Consider the following 10,265-nt stretch of genomic DNA (forward strand, 5'->3'; position numbering starts at 1 on the left):
TCTTCTCTATTCTCTCTGATGTCAGTTTCATCCTGAAGCTGATGTTACAATATGGCTGTCAACAACTTTGGCATATATACTTCCTTATTATTATATATAAGTATATATAAGTGCTATATATATATGTATATATATGTGTGTGTGTGTATATATATATGTATATATATATATATAAACTTCCTTTGGTTATATACTTCCTTATTATTATGCAGTGACAGAGAGAACCTGTACAACAACTTTTGATCAAAATTTTGCTTTGCTTTGATTGGGACCAGCATAGATCCTTTGCCTGCTCTTATAATATGGATAAAGATAATGCCATGCTCACTTATCTTAGGTCCAGTGTACATACTTACTTGAAAAAGAGTCACATTAATGGAGTGGACCATTTGAATAATTGGCTTATTCTGATCAGGTGGTACCCCTAAGGTCAGAGGTGGTGTCAATCTCACCAAAATTACATAGGTACTCCACAATCGAGGAAGATTGAAATGGGTATATACCTATTTCATACCCAGCCGGGTGATGGGTATTAAGGAGAGCACGTGTTGTGATGAGCACTGGGTGTTATTCACAACTAATGAATCATTGAACACTATATCAAAAACTAATGATGTATTATATGTTGGTTAATTGAATATAATAAAAAATTCTAAAAATTAAAATTGTGTGTTAAAAAAGAAAAATGGTGGGGCACCTGGGTGGCTCAGTGGGTTAAGCCTCTGCCTTCGGCTCAGGTCATGATCTCAGGGTCCTGGGATCGAGCCCCGCGTCGGGCTCTCTGCTCAGCGGGGAGCCTACTTCTCCCTCTCTCTGCCTGCCTCTCTGTCTACTTGTGATCTCTCTCTCTGTCAAATAAATAAATAAAATCTTAAAAAAAAGAAAAATGGATATTGGTGAGATAATCAACAATGTCTATAGCAATTCCAGGATATTATTTTGAAAGACAATCTGAAAACTTCTATCATTCTTCTAAAATTTGTGTTTCTCTGATACTGTGCCTAGATATGCCATTGTGTATCTATTCAGATTTTTTTGACTAGCTCACAACAATTCACACTCTTTCAAATTTTTTTTTCTAAATTCTTTCAATGTGTGGGTATATTTACACAATTCCTTATGACATCTGCTGTCTTTGGACTTAATTTATAAAAATCTTTCACAGAAATTTGGACGAGCTTCCTACAGTTATCGTTTCACATTCATGATTTTGAATCTTCTGACTCCGTAAGGGTAAACAGTAGGATCAGATTAGTACATTAAATTTTTCCAGGGCCTCAAAGCTCACATTGTACATAGAAACTAGCAAGAATCTTCTTTCTTGAAACAGTTTTCTGATCTTTTGTTGAGAGTCACTGTCTTTGAAGGGTATCTGGAATAACTAGTGAGTCTTAACCTCTGTTCCTTCTTGGGAATTAAGATAAAGTGAGAATAATCTGATAATAAGCCCATTGGGTACTTGCATGAATGACTGATGTTGCCTTAGTATTCCTTCCGGTACAACTACAGGTAAAAACTATGCAGTATGTAAGAATGTCTCCTTAAATACCACTGAGGGACAAACATTCCAAACTGTTTTTATTTATTCCACCTTGTGCCTTCTCCAACTATAAGGGTTTTAAGGGAAGATATGTTTTTCATATACTATCTTCTCTTTAGACTTGGACTTATTTATCCTTTTCTCAAACTGCTCCACATCTTGCCATTTGCCTTTGACATCCCATTGCACAAAAGTTTTGGGCTTCCTGTACTCCTTTAAACAGTTATTACACCTTAGAGTCACCCAGAAATCTTCAGAACTCCACAACACTTGATTTATTTTCCGTGTGATAACTCAACCATACATCTATTAAGAAATTCCAGGTAAGTTCCTCAAGCTGAATATATATAATGGCGTTTGCATGGAGTTGTGGTATAAATGCAGTCTGGAAGAAAGCAAGAACTATTCTGTAGTATTTCGGTCACTGGACTAGCACTCTACTTCTAAAGCACATGTTTTTGGGGAAAGAGTTAGTCGTCTTTAAGAAAGGGGGAAAGGTTGTTGATGCTCACAACTGTCTCTCCCATTGCTTTGCTGCACTGGTAAATAAGGGCATCTTCTTACTATGAATGACACTGGTGAAGTTGTCCATCTAAAGACTGACTCAAGCAGGAATTACTGGCCTGGATGTGATAACTGTGAGCCCATTCAAGTCTCATTGAAAGAATGTGTGGCCAGTTGATATATATTTGTGGACTTTGTCATCATGTGTTCAGTTCCTTGTAAGACTACTTCTCACCATGAAGCTCTGACAGGAAGGTATTGTGCAAGACAGCACTGAAATGCTTTTTATTTATCCATGTGCAGACACTATACAGACCTCTAATACCTCAGATTTGGGGGAAGGGGGGAGTAATTCTATGTCTTAAAGTCACAGAGCCATGAGGAAAGGGGCATTCTAGAGCTGTGCTTTACATATATCTTTAGTTTTAATTTATGAGGAAAAGGTTGGCTGTTTCTGACCATAATTTAATTCATGAACTAACCAGGACTAAAATAATATTTTAAAAATATGTGTATATTTAAGATTTTATTTATTTATTTGACAGAGAGAGAGAGAGTAGCAGAGAGAGATGGAGAAGCAGACTCCCCATTGAGCAGGGATGCCAGTGCAGGACTCAATCCCAGCATCCCAAGATCATGACTTGAGCTGAAGGTAGACACTTAACCAACTGAACCAACCAGGCACCCCTTTCAGCTGTATATATTACCTCTTCTTCCATCTTAACTCACATTGTGCCATTCCAGTGTGGCTTGGGAAATGGGTTGTATAGCCAACTGAATCTTACCCCCTAAATTCATATTTTGAGGACCTCACTCTCAATGTGATGATATTTGGAGATGGGGCCTATAGGAAAGAATATGGGTTAGATGAGGTCATTAAGGTAAGGTCCTCATGAGAGGGTTAGCACCCTTATATGAGGAGGAAGAGACATCAGAGGTCAGTCTCTACCATGTAGGGACACAGTATGAAAGCGGTCATCTGCAAGCCAAGAAGAAATTTTTCAACAGGAACTGAATTACCTAGCACCTTGAATGTCAAGCCTCTAAAATTGTGAGAAATAAATTTCTGTTGTTTTAGTCATCCAGTTTATGGTATTTTGTTATGGCAACCCAAGCAGGCTAATGTAAGTTGTGACCCTGACAATGAGCCTTACGTGATTTTCCTTCCAGGTCAGCTCCTACCTCTTTTCCAGACATATATGTGTGTCCTTGATCTTACCCTGTTTCAAAGAGACAATTTATGTAAATCCTACATTGTTACAACTCCTAGCCAAACTCATTTGATTCAGGCTATTGGAAGTACTGGGAAAGGGAGTTTCAGTGTGTTAAATCTTAATTCCCCTCAATTGTGAACTATTTCTTGATTTCTATGGAAAGAACCCACCTGTATCCAATTTCTGTCTTCTCAGCAGAGAAGGGCTTTAGCCTCATGAGAATCTAAGCACTGCAGTTTATCTTTAGATGTCCAAATGATTCAATCCACTCTGCCCAGAAGTTTAAGATGAGGAACTTTGTGTGACCACACTTTGATTCCTGGGAATCAGGACTTTTGTATTCTTCTACAGAAAGTAGAGCATTTCTACTGGGCATTATATAGAGGTAGGGGCATTCACTTACTTTGGGACACAATCTCTTGCCTACTAAAACCAACATCTTTTTTAAAATTTCATTTTATTTTTTCAGTGTTCCAAGATTCATTGTTTATGGACCACACCAATGTTCCATGCAATACATGCCCTCCATAATACCCATCACCAGGCTCACCTAACCCTCCACTCCCCCTTCCAAAACCCTCAGTTTGTTTCTCAGAGTCCACAGTCTCTCATGCTTTGTCTCCCCCTCCAATTTCCCCCAATTCGCTTTTCCTTTCGTCCTCCTTCCTTCCATGTCCTCCGTGTTATTCCTTATGCTCCACAAGTAAGTGAAACCATATGATACCTGACTCTCTCTGCTTGACTTATTTCACTCAGCATAATCTCCAGGCCCATCCATGTTGATATAAAACTTGAGTATTCATCCTTTCTGATGGAGGCATAATATTCCATTATATATATGGACCATATCTTCTTTATCCATTTGTCTGTTGAAGGACATCCTGGCTCTTTGCACAGTTTGGGTATTTGGACATTGCTGCTATGAACATTGGGGTACAGATGGCCCTTCTTTTCACTACATCTATATCTTTGAGGTAAATACCCAGTAGTACAATTGCAGGATTATAGTGTAGCTCTATTTCTAATTTCTTAAGGAATCTCCACGCTGTTTCCAAAGCGGCTGCAACAACTTGCTTTTTCACCAACAGTGTAAGAGAGTTCCCCTTTCTCCATATCCTCTCCAACACTTTTTGTTTACTGTCTTATTAATTTTGGCCATTCTAACTGGTGTAAGGTCGTATCTCAATATGGTTTTCATTTGACTCTCCCTGATGGTTAATGACAATGAACATTTTTTCATGTGTCTGATAGCCATTTTTATGTCTTCTTTGGAGAAGTGTCTGTTCATGTCTTCTGCCCATTTTTTGACCTGATTATATGTTTTTTGACCTGATTATCTGTTTTTTGAGTGTTGAGTTTGAGGGGTTCTTTATAGATCCTGGATATCAGCCTTTTGTCTGTATTGTCATTTGCGAATATCTTCTCCCATTCCATGGGTTGCCTCTTTGTTTTGTTGACTGTTTCCTTTGCTGTGCAGAAGCATTTTATCTTGATGAGGTCCCAAAAGTTCATTTCTGTTTTTGTTTCCTTTGCCTTTGGAGACATATCTTGAAGGAAGTTGCTGTGGCTGATGTCAAAGAGGTTACTGCCTATGTTCTCCTCTAGGATTTTGATAGATTCCTACCTCACATTGAGGTCTTTTATCCATTTCAAGGTTCTTTGTGTGTAGTGTAAGAAAATGGTCAGGTTTCATTCTTCTACACATAGCTGTCCAATTTTCCCAACACGATTTATTGAAGAGACTGTCTTTTTTCTACTGGATATTTTTCCTGCTTTGTTGAAGGTTCATATCTGGGCTCTCTTCTCTGTTTCACTGGTCTATGTGTCTGTTTTTGTGCCAGTACCATGCTGTTTTGGTGATCACAGCATTGTAGTAAAGCTTGAAATAAGGTAACATGATGCCCCTAGATTTGTTTTTCTTTTTCTACATTTCCTTAGCAGTTCAGGGTCTTTACTGTTCCATAGAAATTTTAGGATTGTTTGCTACAGCTCTTTGAAAAATGCCAGTGGAATTTTGATCGGAATGGCATTAAAAGTATAGATTGCTCTAGGCAGTACAGACATTTTGACAATGTTTATTCTTCCAATCCAAGAGCATGGAATGGTCTTCCATCTTTTTGTGTCTTCTTCAATTTCTTTCATGAGTGTTCTGTAGTTCCTCGAGTCCAGGATCTATAAAGAACTCCTCAAACTCGGGGCACCTGGGTGGCTCAGTGGGTTAAGCTTCTGCCTTCGGCTCAGGTCATGATCTCAGGGTCCTGGGATTGAGCCCCGCATCGGGCTCTCTGCTCAGCAGGGAGTCTCCTTCCTCCCCCCCCCCCTCTGTGCCTGCCTCTCTGCCTACTTGTGACCTCTGTCTGTCAAATAAATGAATAAAATCTTTAAAAAAAAAAGAACTCCTCAAACTCAACACACACAAAACAGATAATCATATCAAAAAATGGCCAGAAGATATGAACAGACACTTCTCCAATGAAGACATACAAATGGCTACCAGACACATGAAAAAATGTTCATCATCACTAGCCATCAGGGAGATTCAAATTAAAACCACATTGAGGTACCACCTTACACCAGTTAGAATGACCAAAATTAGCAAGATAGGAAACAACGTGTGTTGGAGAGGATGTGGAGAAAGGGGAACCCTCTTACACTGTTGGTGGGAATGCAAGTTGGTGCAGCCACTTTGGAGAACAGTGTGGAAATTCCTCAAGAAATTAAAATAGATCTTCCCTATGACCCTGCAATTGCACTGCTGGGTATTTACCCCAAAGATACAGATGTAGTGAAAAGAAGGGCCATCTGTACCCCAATGTTTATAGCAGCAATGGCCATGGTCGCCAAACTGTGGAAAGAACCAAGATACCCTTCAATGGACGAATGGATAAGGAAGATGTGGTCCATATACACTATGGAATATTATGCCTCCATCAGAAAGGATGAATACCCAACTTTTGTTGCAACATGGACAGGACTGGAAGAGATTATGCTGAGTGAAATATGTCAAGCAGAGAGAGTCAATTATCATATGGTTTCACTTATTTGTAGAGCATAACAAATAACATGGAGGATATGGGGAGATGGAGAGGAGAAGGGAGTTGAGGGAAATTGGAAGGGGAGGGGAACCATGAGAGACTATGGACTCTGAAAAACAACCTGAGAGTTTTGAAGGGGCAGGGGGTGGGAGGTTGGGGGAGCCAGGTGGTGGGTATTATGGAGGGCATGTATTGCATGGAGCACTGGGTGTGGTGCAAAAACAATGAATACTGTTACGCTGAAAATAAAAAAAAATAATTGTCTATGGGTTGAAATAACTGAAAAAAAACATAAAATAAGAAATAATTGTTTAAAGTTGTTTAAATTTCTTGTTGAAATACATTCAAAATATTTAAGAGTGCTTGGCTCTTTTCGGAACTGCTCTACAGTCCCTTTTCCTAAATAATAATAGTTAATGCCCTGGGACTAAACTCTAGACTATACAGCCTAACCTCCTATAACTCAAATTTTAATGTCCCTACAAATCATCTGGAGGTGGGTCTTATTAAAAGCGCAGATTCTGATTAGGTAAGTCTGGAGTAGGATATGAGGTTCTGCATTTCTAACAATATTCCAGACTGCTGGTGCATGGACTACATTTTGAGTAGCAAGAGGTAGAGTTTCCATTAAATACCTTCTTGGTCAAATAAAACTAAGGTAGAATGTCTCCTAAAGATCCTCGCTTGATGAGGCTTTTCTCTCATCAATCTGAAAAGAAAACCTAGTTCTGGGAACTGTAAAAGGCTAGAAGAGCTTATTACCTGGTTTTTTTCTACCTATTGCACCAATATCTGGGATGTTGTATTGTGTTATTTTATAAACTTCCACGTATTCTTTGAAGGCCTGAGACATAGGTTTGGTGGGTATTTACAACTGAAATCCCATAAGCTTAAATATATTGTTCTTATGTAAATCAACATCTTAAAGTGGTGGTGTTCAAAAATTTTGCCACATGTACTCACTAGTAATCTAAAATACTAGTGCACTCACTTGCATGTTTTAGGATAGCATCAAAATATTTTCATTACAAGGGTGCCTGGGTGGATCAATTGATTTTAGCTCAGGTTATGATCTTGGGGTCCTGGGTTGGATCCCCACATGGGACTCCCTGCTCAGAAGGGAGTCTGCTTGTCTCCCTCTCCCTTTGCCCCTTTCCCTGCTCATGTTCTCTCTTTTTCTCCCTCAAATAAATAAATCTTAAAAAAAAAGACATTTTCATTACAACTTTCTATACTTAGGGTATATTTTCCTTTGTATTGTTAATACTGAAATTTTTAAATGAGGTTATGTCGGTTTTTGAAATGGATGCAACTAAATAAAAATGCTATATGTATTAGATTTCTACCATCATCCATTTAAAAAATTAATGCAGAAAATCTTTATTGGAAATGATTATTTTTTTGAATTTGAATTTCTATCTTACATTTGTCACAAAAATTTATCCTAATGTAATACATTGATGCCTGAACATTTTTTTCACTCATACTTCTTTGCAACAAATCATATGCATATTGCAATTGAAAGTTTTCAAACTGCCTCTTCATCACAAAGCACTAACAGGGGAGTGGGCAATAACCATGGCTCTCCAGTCGGCCTGATGCTCACACCATGTGGAGGCAGAAGCAGGTGAAGCCTCAGCACATCAACTCGAGGAAGACCAGGGCTAGCAGTAGCTGGAGCGCTGGACTGCAGAGTTTGCTGATGTGGCCCCAATGGTGCCAGGGGCAGGGGAGCCAGATCCAGGGAATGGCAATGAAGCTAACATGGATGGACTGACATTAAAGAGGACTCATTGGGAGAAGACTCACATCTGTGAGAAATACTGTGCAGAGTTCTTCAGCTTCTCTGAGTTCTTAGAAAATAAGAAAAATTACACTAAAAACCCACCTGTCCTCATCATGAATGGCAGTGAGGGATCAGTGACTTCAGAAGACTTCCTGGGACTGTGCTGAGCCACCAGACACACAATCCAAGCAGTAAGGATGTTCACAGGAAGGATGGCATCAGCTTGTGGGAGATGAAGGAGAAGCTGCATGAGGAATCTGTAGTGTACTTGAAGGCAGAGATGGGCCTGCCACCCATGTCCCAGGAGATAAGCTATTTACCCAAAGGCAAAGTGGCCAATACTAACATCACTCTTCAAGCACTGCAGGGCACCAAGGTGGTGGTGAATCAGTGGAGCACAGATGCTCTGTCAGACCCCTTGCCCTGCACCAGCAGCATCCCAGAAGTCCTCGAGCACATCCTGTGCCTGCAGCAGCAGTAGCTGCAGCAGATCCAGCTCAACAAGCAGATCCATGTTCAGGTGAACATGTGGGTCTCCCACACCCTCAACTCCAGTATGGTGGGAGTGGACACTCTGAAGACCGTGGGCAGCCACATGCCCCAGCAGATTTTTGTAGCTGTGGCTTTGCTCAGCCAGAAAGTTGGAAGCCAGAGCCTGACTCTGGACACCTTGAAACAAACCAAGCTACCTCATGCAAACATCTCTTCCACTGCCAGCTCCACATTCCAGGCATTAGCACCCTTTACCCTGAAGCCAGATGGGACAAGGGTGCTGCCAAAAGTCATGTCCCACCTTCCCAGTTCTTTGCTAGCCCAGACCCCAGGCTCTGTGCTCTTCCAGAGCCCTTTCTCCACTGTGATGTTAGACCCATCCAAGAAAAGGAAATGAAAGCCAGCAAACATGCCTCTGGTGGAGGTCAAATCCAAAGACGAGGCCATCCCCTGCAAGCACAAGTATAAGTACTGTAGCAATATTTTTTGGACTGATAGCTCCTTGCAGATCCACCTCCCCTCCCATACGGGAGAAAGACCCTTCACGTGCTCTGTCTGTGACCGCTGGTTCACCACCAAGGGCAACCTAAATGCGCACATTCATTGACATCCCCAGGGGAAGTTGAGCCCCCAGCTGTTTGCCAAGTTCCACAACAAAATGGTGGCAGGCTGTGGCATTCCCTATGCATTTTCTGTACCTGTCCCCATAGAAGAATCATGTCTCTCTTTAGACAGCAAACCTGTCCTTGTAACAGGGACCCCCAACATAGGGCTATATCAAAATCTATTCAGGAACTAACCCCAAGGAACTCATGGGTAAGTACCTATAGCCCAGGCCTTCTTCAGAAAGTGAGGATGGCTCCCTACTATCTGGAGTGGGGCAAACCACAATTTCCCAAGTGTTGGTGGCTTCCAAGGGAGTAGAACACCTAAGCTGGGGTCAGAGACCCTGAAATTGCAGTAGTTGGTGGACAACATCAACAAGGCCACCACCGACCCCAATGGATGTCTCATTTGCCACCAGGCCTTAAGCTACCAAAGCTTAAGCATGCAATCCCCTCATCCACACCGGGAAGAGACCATTCCAGTGTAAGAACTATGGTCATATCCTCTCTACCAAGGACAACCTGAGGACGCACCTAAAGGTCCACAGAACAAACACATCCATAAAGAAGCAGCATATTGGAAACTTCCTCACTGTTAAGCAAATGATGCCCTTGTGAATATATGATCTAGGGAGGAAAAATGCCTATAATTTTACCTCCTGATGCTATCTGTTTTGTTGGAGAATGAATTTTTGGTGTGTTCTTTTTTCTCCTCCCCCACCCCAAAAAAATCACTAACAGTGATTTTAACTAACAGTTAATTTTTTCTTATAGATTGAGTTATTACAATTATTACTGGTATGTAAATGCTTGCAATGGTATAAATATATTATAAAATACGTTTTGAAACATAAAAAAATAAAACTTTAGTGGAAATACATCTTTTTTTTATTTTTTAAAAAGTTTTTTTTTTTTTTAATTTACTTGAGAGAGAGACAGAGAGATACGAAGAGCAGAGTTAGGTGCAGCGGCAGAAGGAGAGAAAGAAGCAGACTCCCAGCTAAGCAGGGAGCAGGAATTGGGGCTCTATGGAAGGACCTGAGCTGAAGGCAGACGCCCAACCCGCAGAACCACCAGGGGGCCCCTGGA

The 10,265-nt window shown here is 40.6% G+C and overlaps 1 pseudogene across 1 annotated transcript; it reads left to right on the forward strand.

The window, feature by feature from the left end:
* The first annotated feature begins 8,006 nt into the window (after positions 1 to 8,006).
* Positions 8,007 to 9,794, forward strand: LOC308337366 (sal-like protein 4; annotated as a pseudogene). Its single transcript has one exon. The product of its transcript is annotated as a sal-like protein 4 (transcript).
* The last annotated feature ends 471 nt before the right edge of the window (positions 9,795 to 10,265 follow it).

The sequence above is a fragment of the Martes martes genome (assembly GCF_963455335.1).
Source record: "Martes martes genome assembly, chromosome: X".
In the NCBI taxonomy this organism is placed as follows: domain Eukaryota; kingdom Metazoa; phylum Chordata; class Mammalia; order Carnivora; family Mustelidae; genus Martes; species Martes martes.